We start from the raw sequence: 9,140 nt of genomic DNA, 5'->3' as shown, positions 1-9,140 counted from the left end.
AAGAGACCCTCAAGATCACCGAGTCCAGCCATAAACCCAGCTGAGGGTTGATGGGGGCTGCATGCTCAGAAGGTGATGGGACATCTTAAGGTGCTGGACTTGAGAGCACAGTGGATCTGAAGGCAAAATTTTCCAGATCCCAGGGCTGTAAATGGCCATAGACACATCGCTGCGAATCCAACCAGTAACTGCTTGGGGTTTCTGGTGGAGAGCAGCCAGTGGTGCTGGGTCTGCCCAGGAGGAAGGTGGAGCAGCTGCTGCTTGTTGGTGAAGATGGTTCCTAAGCCTTTCTCAACCCCGAACATTCCCACCTTACCAGATTCAGACTGTGGGTTGGTGCTTCCAGTGGATGTGGGTCTAGGTGACTGTGGTGCAACTGCGGTTGTTTTTTTACTGGTCTCAGTGGTGGTGTTGGTGGAAGAGGGGCTGGGAGATGCTGGCGGGGCACCGGTCACGCAATCCAACGTTGTGGTCTCGGCCGTGGAGGAGACGACGCTCTTTTGGGTGGAGTGGGGACTGGGGGTGGGCTGGGAAGGGGGGTTCACTTCTGTGGGTGCAGAGGGGGAGTGAGGGACAAGGGTGCTGGGAGCACTGTGGGTGCTGGGGGTGACAGTGTTCGGAGTGGCAGGAGAGGGGTGGACGGTACCCCCGGGTGCTGGGGGGTTGGAGGACACCAGCAAGGTGCTGGTTTTGTGGGTGCTAACCACCGAGTTAGAAACAACACTGGTGGTGGTGGTGGCACCGTGTGTGACAGCCGGGGGTGGGACAGAGCTGGGAGAGGTGGTGTTGGGCTTGACAGTGGCCAGGATGGTGCTGAGGAGGGTGACAGCTGGGGGGGTGGCCGTACTGGAGGAGACAGCTGGATGGATGGAGCATGGGACAATGGGGCCAGTGGTGGGAGCAGATTGGACAGTGGAGGTGACAGGGGGACTCCCAGCAGTGCTGGGGACAGGGGTGTCAGTGCCTGGGGGGGTCAGGCTCGTGGGGGGGACCTTGTGGGGGCCGGTGCTTGAATGAGTGGTAGGGTGGCTGCTAATGGCAGTAGGGGTGGGGACAGTGGGGAGGGTGGTGGGCGCAGGGACGGTGGCAGTGGGGGTGACACTGGCCGAGGTGGGGGTGTGAGGAGAGGGGACCGTCCCCCCTTGCAGGCCGATTCCCAGGACACAGTCCAGCTCCCGCTGGGACTGTCTCTGCACCCAACGTATCACCAAGGGCTCATTCTCAACGTCCTTCAGGTAAGGGAGGTTTTCCCCAAGCAAATTTTTCACATCCGTGACACTGAGTTTCTGCAACACACGAACAACAGCATCTCCGTTCATCATCACGTCTGGCATTGCCACAAAATGGGACTCAGAACAAGTTATAACATCCAAAAGAAAATTTAAAAAGGTAAAAAAATAGACACTTGGAGATGTGATGAGGCTGTAGACCCAAAACTCAGCCCTCGATTAGTCCCTTTGTCAGGGACAAGAGCAGCAGCGGAGTGGGGACGTACCTGCAGCTCATCGGGATTTAGGGCAAGGAAAGTGGTGATGTTGATGGTAACACCAGCTTCAGCCAAGACTTTCAGGTCCTGCACTGGAGCTCCACCTTAAACAAAGCATATGGGGCACCTGAACACTCCCAACACATTTGGAGGGGATCTGGAGACTGCAGGACATGTCTCTGGTGTGGCCAACCCCCCTGGCCAAGCAGGAGGTACCCGGCCTCTGTGGGGAGAAGGGTGAAGGCTGAAGGACCTACCCAGGTATGGCCCAATCCGGCACAAATACACCGCGGGACTGCCAGCCTGGCTGGTAAAGGCCTCCCGGGCTTTTTGGTAGAGTTGATCCTTCTTGGTTTGAGAGCAAGAAGAAATGTTTAATCGCCCAGCAGTCCTGGGGAGAGGGAGAGTCACAGGTTAGAGCCGGGGGCAGCACCCCAATCCACAGCTAAAGCCCTTTTATTGGTGGGGGGACATGAACCTAAAGTATCCCTAAAAAGTGGCTTACCTGATTGCTTCTGGAGAGATGCGCTTGATGTCCTCCTCCTGCAGATTACAGAGGTTTTTCCCACCGATTTTCTGAAGCAAGAGCCCAGTCAAGTTGCCTCCCAGGTCCAGGTACCTCCTGATCAGCTGCTGGACCTGGGAAACAGTTCACATGGTTGCACGGGAAGGAAGATGCTCTGGGTAGAAATCGCTGTGCTGCAAACCCTCCGTGCTGCCCACGGGTGGTGCCTCCGCCCCGAGCTGGGCTTGGGCACCGAGCGGTGCCGGTTTGGAGTCACCAGCCCCCATCCCCCGCTGCTGCCATGGGTTTACCTGGGCATCCTCCCACTTGCCATACATGGGGTTGAGCAGGGCTAACAGCGTGTCACTGGATGTCACCCACCACCGGCTGATCTCCTCCGGCGTGTACAGGCGGGACAGCGACCCCAACAGCTTCAGCTGCTCATCGGGCAGCCCCAACGGGTAAGCCTGTAGGGCCAGGGCAGGGGGGCAGAAAGGAGGGTCAGGGAAGGGAAAAGGAGGCAGAAACAAGCACAAAGGACCTGCTCAGGTGTTTTAATCCCTGTTCCCACAGCGGGTTTGGCCCATCCCAGAGCATGCCCACAATAACTGGGGCTGGGTGGGGGCTCCTGTCCTGCAGCACCCATCACCTGGTCCAGCTTTTTTCTCACGACCCGGATGTACACCATGGGGAGTGGCTGTTCCAGCAGAGCTTTCAGGCTTGTTTTTACAACGTCACTGCTCAGGCACAGGTCAAACTGCTCAACGGTGTCGTAGTCAATGAGTAAGAAGGGATCAGAGACTGTGCTGGCCGTGATGGGACCGTACAGGCAGCCTGTGGGCAGGGAGGAGTGTCAGGGTGTCCCTCCCCACCATGAGGCCCCAGAGCCCCTCAGAAGAGCCCCAGTGAACCAACAGGGAATTGCAGATGAAGCTGTCCTGACAGGCAGGACCGTGAATCACCCTCCCACCCCTGGGTCCCCAGCCCACGGTGATGCCTTATTCACTTCCATTCCTTGAAGTTATTCCTGAAGGACCTGCTGCTGTTTCTGCGGGTGACGTGCACTTTGTCCCGTTAAAGGTAACTAAAACCACTCTGCTAAGGTGAACCCTTTCCCACATCCCCCCCATGAGCATCCTCTGGTCTTGCAGCATCCTCCCCAGCTGCTGCCCCTGCCTGAGAGTTTTCCCCCTCTGTCCCAGCTGCTGCTGCTGCTATATTCCTGCTCCCAGGTACGAGCAAACACCCCAGCGTGCTGAAAGGACATTCCCCCCATCTCCTTGGTTACTTTAGGAGAATCCCACAGCTTTCTGCCCCACCCTGTCCCCCCCCTACAAGAGCTCAGACTGGCTGTGGTGAAGGGGAACACTCACCATTTGCATTCCGCTTCAGCCTGGGATGAGACGAAGCTGTGAGAGCCCTGAGGATGGTCAGGGATTTCTCCCGCTGGGAACGTCCCTGGCTGCCGTAGGCGGCCACGATGCTCCTGACGAAAGCCTCCCGCACTGCCTGGGGGGCAGAGGACGCTGGGTCCCACAGCCTGGGGGCTCATGGGCACCTCACCCCGGGGTCTAGAAACGGGGACTCACCTCGGCCACCAGGCTCAGCGTGGTCTGGTTCAAAGCCAGCATGAGCGGCCCCAAGTTTTGCAGAGTCTGTAAATCCCAGCTGGAAGGATCCCTGCAGCCATCAGGAGAAGGACCAGCTCAGCATCCTCTCGGGTACGGCATCCCCCCCATGAGAGCAAAGCAGAAGCTCCTTACCTGTACGCTGTGCCCCCCCTGAGCAGCACGGTGTTCAGGGCATCCTGCTGGGCTGCTGTCAGTGCTGGGCAGAGCTTCAGGTTCTCCAGGACGCCGGGGTCCGAGGCCGTGATGATCTCGGGCTCCATGTCACACACCAGCCCCCCAAGGCTGCTCAGCTGCTCGGGGCGCAGGTGGCTGCTCCTCACCCCCTGGGAGAGACCACCCGGCCCTTGTACAAACACCCGGGGGATGTGGGGGACTCTGGCAGCCCCCACCTCACCCCCCACTCACCAGGCAGGTCAGAGCCCCACGGAGCAGCCCCGTCCGCTGGGCTGAGCCCCTGGGGAGCAGCTTCAGGTTCCCGCGGGACGCCCGGGCGTAAAATGCTTTGCAGGTCCCAGCATCCAGCTCAGCCAAACTGCAGAGAACCACTGGGGTGAAGGGCTTGTCATGACCTTCAGTGTTTTTTGGAGAGGGCATGGGGAGAGTTGTCTTCAATGGTCACTCCATTCTGAGCAATGAGCTGCCAAGTTGCACAGGGCTGGGGGGGGATCCTCTCCATGTCTTGGCATAGGATTGGGGGTTCCCAACCCCACATGCCCCATGTCTCAGCCTCGGAGAGGAGCAGGGTGAGGGAAGGACCAGGGGTCTGCAGGGCTGGAAATGCCCTGTGCTGGTCTGATGCCTGCAGAAAATTTTCCTAATTCTCTTCTCCTACACAGAGCTCCTGCATGTCCCAGGATGTATCATGGCCACGCCAGCCAGTGCTGGATGGTGGGATTTGGCACCAAACCCTCTGTACTCACTCAAAGAAGAGCAGCAGATCTGGTGGGTACTGGCTAAAATCGGCTGTCAGGTTCTTGGCAGCAAGCAGGCTGGCCAGGCAGGAGAGCTGGGCAGAGAGAGGCTCAGACAGTCAGTGCCGAGGCAGCAGAGCCCCTCTGCCCCCCAGCCCCAGCTCCTGCCCACCTGGGCAGCGCTCAGCTCTGCCAGGTCGCTCTGCAGCCCCTGGGCGAAGGCGAGGACGGTGGCAGCGGGCAGGTCACTGGCCGGGACGCACGGGAATCCTTGCAGGAGCGAGGCCGAGAGGCTGCGATGGGGAGATGCGGTTGCGTTTCACTCTAGCTGTTCCCAACACCCCATGGAGGATGAACCTGCTCCTTCCCTCTGGAAATCCCCCTTTGCCCTGATGGTGTGGTAAGTAGGAATAATATGGGGTGTAATTAAGACTCTCCCTAACCCCAGTGCTGTGGTGACACCGAAGGGGATGCCCTGCAGCCCTGAAGGTGGCTGTCCCACATCCCCATGGCCGGGGTGATGGCAGAGGTGCCTGGGCAGTTGGGTGAGGAGGAGATCAGCAGAGCCTGGATTTCAGCTTGAGGGAGGTTCCTGTTGCATCTGCATCAGCCCCATAAAGGGAAGGAAATTCTTGGTGTGTTTGTGCCGATACAAAAGCTGAAGCGGCTGAAATCCCAGCACCAGCACCAGAACTGGCTCTGCAAGGCTCTAAATCCTCCAGCCCAAATGACCTGTCACAGCAGCCGTGACACGGATGTGGGGAGAAACGCAACACCCACCCACACCTGTCCCACCACCCGTGTCCCCCAAGACCCCCCACTTGTCAGAGACCATGCTGGGGTCTGGTACTTACTCGGGGTGTGGCTCAGTGGTGAGCTGGACGGCTCCCATGATCAAGGTGGCCTGGGGATGAGGACAGGGGATGCTCAGCCCCACCAAGGGACGGGACAAATGGCTTTTAAATGCAGGGACCAAGCAGGAAACGGGACCTGACCCTCCAACAGCAGGGCTGGCCCTGCTTCCCCCAGCTGGGGGCTGCGTGGCCCTCAGGGTTAGTGTCCCAGCCCTTGGATTGGAGCAGGGAGTGAGGGACGGGATGGGACAGGGACATGGGCTGTACAAGGAGATGATGGCTTTGCCTTCCCAGAGACAAAGGACCAGGGGAACTGTGGCAGCTCTGCTGCTCCTGGCACCAGCCGGGATGTTTTGGCAGAGCTCCGGTGTACCCGGAGCCATCAGGGACTCACCGCTGCTGCCTTCCCCAGGTTTGCAGAGAAACCTGCAACAGAGCAGGAGCGGGTTATAAAACATCCCTGTTATAAAACGTCTCTGTTATAAAATATTCATGACCATATGTGCAGGCAGTCGGGGGTTGTTCTAAAGCAGCTCCAGGTTTACAGTTTGGGAAGGGCCTTTTCTTTGTCAGTTTAATAATATTTAGTAAATGCTGGCAAACACAGTGCAGAGCAGCCCCTGTACCGCCCTGCAGCCTGTGCCAGCCCGGGCAACCCAGGGTGTGTTTAGAAGATAAAAAGAGATAAATCTGCCCCCAGAAATCTGTTTGTGCAGATTTCTAACGCTGTTCTAGCTGTGGCTGGGAAAAACTCCCACTGCCTGCAGATGCTGCTGGGAGCACCAAAGCCAAGTGGGTTGGGAATGAAAAGCACCGTGGGCTGGAGCATCCCCAGTGCCCAGGGTGGCAGAGGGTCCTTGGACAGGCATGGGGGTCCAGGCAAGGTTGGTTTGGGGGCACAAGACGTCACTTACAGAGGCCGAGGGCGATGGCTGCCGGGACTGCCCACACCATGCTGCCTGTGCTGGGGCTTCGTCCTCAGAGCAGGTCAGGGGACAGATTTTAATCCTATATGACAGAAAACAGAATATCATTGTCTGGTATCAAATGAAACCCCACAATAAATTACCCTCTCTGACACCCAGATCTGTGTTCCCATCTGGATGCTGCAGGGAGAGGGTCCCCCTCCATCCCCTGCTTTCTCACAGGACCACACCATTGCAGATTGGGAGAAATCCATTATAAACCAGTGGAGGGCCACCCACAGGCATTGCCCTCCCCCTATACCCAACCCTATAGCTCTCAGCTAGAAACCCCCATAGAAAATAAATCCCAGCTCTAGAAATGCCATCGATGGGCTGCACAGAGCAATGAGCTTATCACCCTTCCAACCAGACGTGAGCCATTTTCCCACTAAGTTTCGTTATTTTTCCCAAATCTCACCGGTGGCCTTGCCAGTCGCTCTCCGTCCAGCTGGATTCGGCTCAGGGATGCGGGTTCGGTGCTGGGGATGATGGATTCTGTGCCGGGGACGGTGCTCACCCACCGCGGGGACCGGGATGAGCAGCGCCAGGGACGTCTCGGCACTTATGTGCTGCGGGGTGGGGATGTTGCTGTGAAAACGGGGTGTGACGGGGCAGTTTCTCAACAGTGTTTTGTAAAGCTGTTTCCTCTCCTGGTTTTGGTTTGTTCGGTTTTCTTTCCCCTTTGTAAAGGGTCACTTTGAACTTCGGGGTGAATTAGTTAAATCCTCTGGGTTAGAGGTTTCTATGCTCCTGTTGGAGGCAAAGGTCCTCCCAGTTAGTGAGAAACCTTTGAGCTACTCAGGGGTCTATTTTACAGTGCAAGTGGGGTGCAGAACAGGTGAGTCCTCGGTGGTAGGCTCAGCACTCCCAGGAGGTTCTTCTCCTCGTGTCCATCCTTTTTGACTTGTTTATGGATAATCCCTTTGCCTTTTTTCCAGCTTTCTCCCAGTAATTTCTGATCCCGCTCTCCAGAAGAAGGAGACTTGAAGAAATGAAGAAAAGCTTTTCCAGGGCTGTATGATGAAAACCCGAGGAGCCTGACACCGCACACACATTATCTGTGCGTTTATCCCGGGCAAAGGTATGGGCAGCGGTCGGCCAGACTCCACCACCCGCATGGCCGGGTTTGGGGACATCAGCCTTTGCAAAGTGTCCCTGGACCCGCTGGCACAGCATTGAGCAGGGTTTGCCATCCCCAGTGTCCCTGTCCCCCACCCAGCAACCCATCCTGCAGCACCAGCGCTCGGTCAACCCCCGCGGGTGTTACTGGTTTCTATTTTGGGATGATTTGCTGTAAAAATAGCTCTTGTTGGAGTGGCAGAATTGCAGAAACTTGTTTGCTACAAGGCTGTTGGTGGGACACAGCCCCTGCCGCGGGCTTGCTGGGCAGAGGTGGCTGGATGGGAGGGCAGAGGGACGTCGGGGGCCCTTTGGGGGTCACTGTGTCCACCATGTCCCCATGAGTCTTAAGACTGGCCCCAGAACAACCCCGGGGGCTGTGGAGGAACAGGCACAGGAGCACTCACCCTAAATGTCCATGTGCTGGAAGCATCTGCCCCATCCCCTTCCCTGGGGACTCCGACCGCATCCCGTGCACTGGGTAAGGTAGAAATGCCCCTGCACTTAACCCACTGCTTCTCCGCCCTTGCTGGGTTTATAATCTTAAAAACCTCCCAGTCTGCAGAGTGCAAATAATTCCTTTGGGTCTTCACTCACTTTTCCAGCTGCACCAACCCCAGGAATGACCATTGAGGTACACAAGTTATGTAGAAATTGTGTTGCAGCGGCTTTCCCTGTACACCCCCTAAACACCAGCTCCCCCCTTTCCCTGCTAGAGAGCTGTGATGATTCAAAATTAGGAGTTTTTCTTCCGTCTCTGCTATTTGGTTAAGGACAATCCCAGCTGCTGCTGTTGGCTGGGATGGGCAGCGGGCAGGGACGGGCAGGGCAGTGCCATCTGCCCCCGCCATCTCGGGCATCCTTGGGCATCTGTGTCAGGGTTTCTAAATCCAGGAGGGTTTTCGGGTTGCTGATCGGGTGGTTTCGGCTGGGGGGGTTGCAGCAGGGCGAGGACGATGCGGGTGCTCACACAACAGGTCAGCAGGTCCCGCTGTGCCGGTCCGGGCTCATTCTTGGCAGCTCCCGGCACCGCGCCGGCCCGTGCAGGATGGAGAGACCAGAGGGTGAACCGCAGGGTACAGACGTAAATGGTTTTACTGTGGTGATGTGCAACAAGGAATAAGGGTTATTGCAAGCCGTACAGAACATCACGAAACACACACCTGATCACAACCCCCCAAAAGGAGTGGATTCACACGCAATGCAGAAATGGTCCCGTGATGGCAGAGAGGAGGGAGCGGGACTGCACGAGACATGGGAAGGGCACCAGGAAAACACCTCTGCAGGGTAAGGAAAAATATATATGTCTGGTTGCCGCAGTATTGGGTAAAAGTGCAATGCATGGGGCAGGGGCTCCTCCACGCAGATGTTGGGGAGAGTAATGGGTGCCAGTCCCCAGCTGTGACGGTCCCCCACCTTGTGGATGGGCACCGGCATGTCTCCATGTACCACCCGAGTGACCACCAGCCCCACGGCCACAGGCAGCCTTGTCCCCAGCCTGCAGCTGCAGGACACGTCCCGTCACGCAGTGGGAACTGTCCCCACATGCGCCTCCTATGCGTGTCACTCATGTTTATCCTTTGCCAAACAGATTCATGGTTTAATTTACAGCTTCATTCTTTGCCAAACAGATTCATGGTTTAATTTACAGCTTCATCCTTTGGCAAAC

Source organism: Nesoenas mayeri (genome assembly GCF_963082525.1).
Source record: "Nesoenas mayeri genome assembly, chromosome: 15".
NCBI classification, from domain to species: domain Eukaryota; kingdom Metazoa; phylum Chordata; class Aves; order Columbiformes; family Columbidae; genus Nesoenas; species Nesoenas mayeri.
This window is presented reverse-complemented; position numbering follows the sequence as displayed.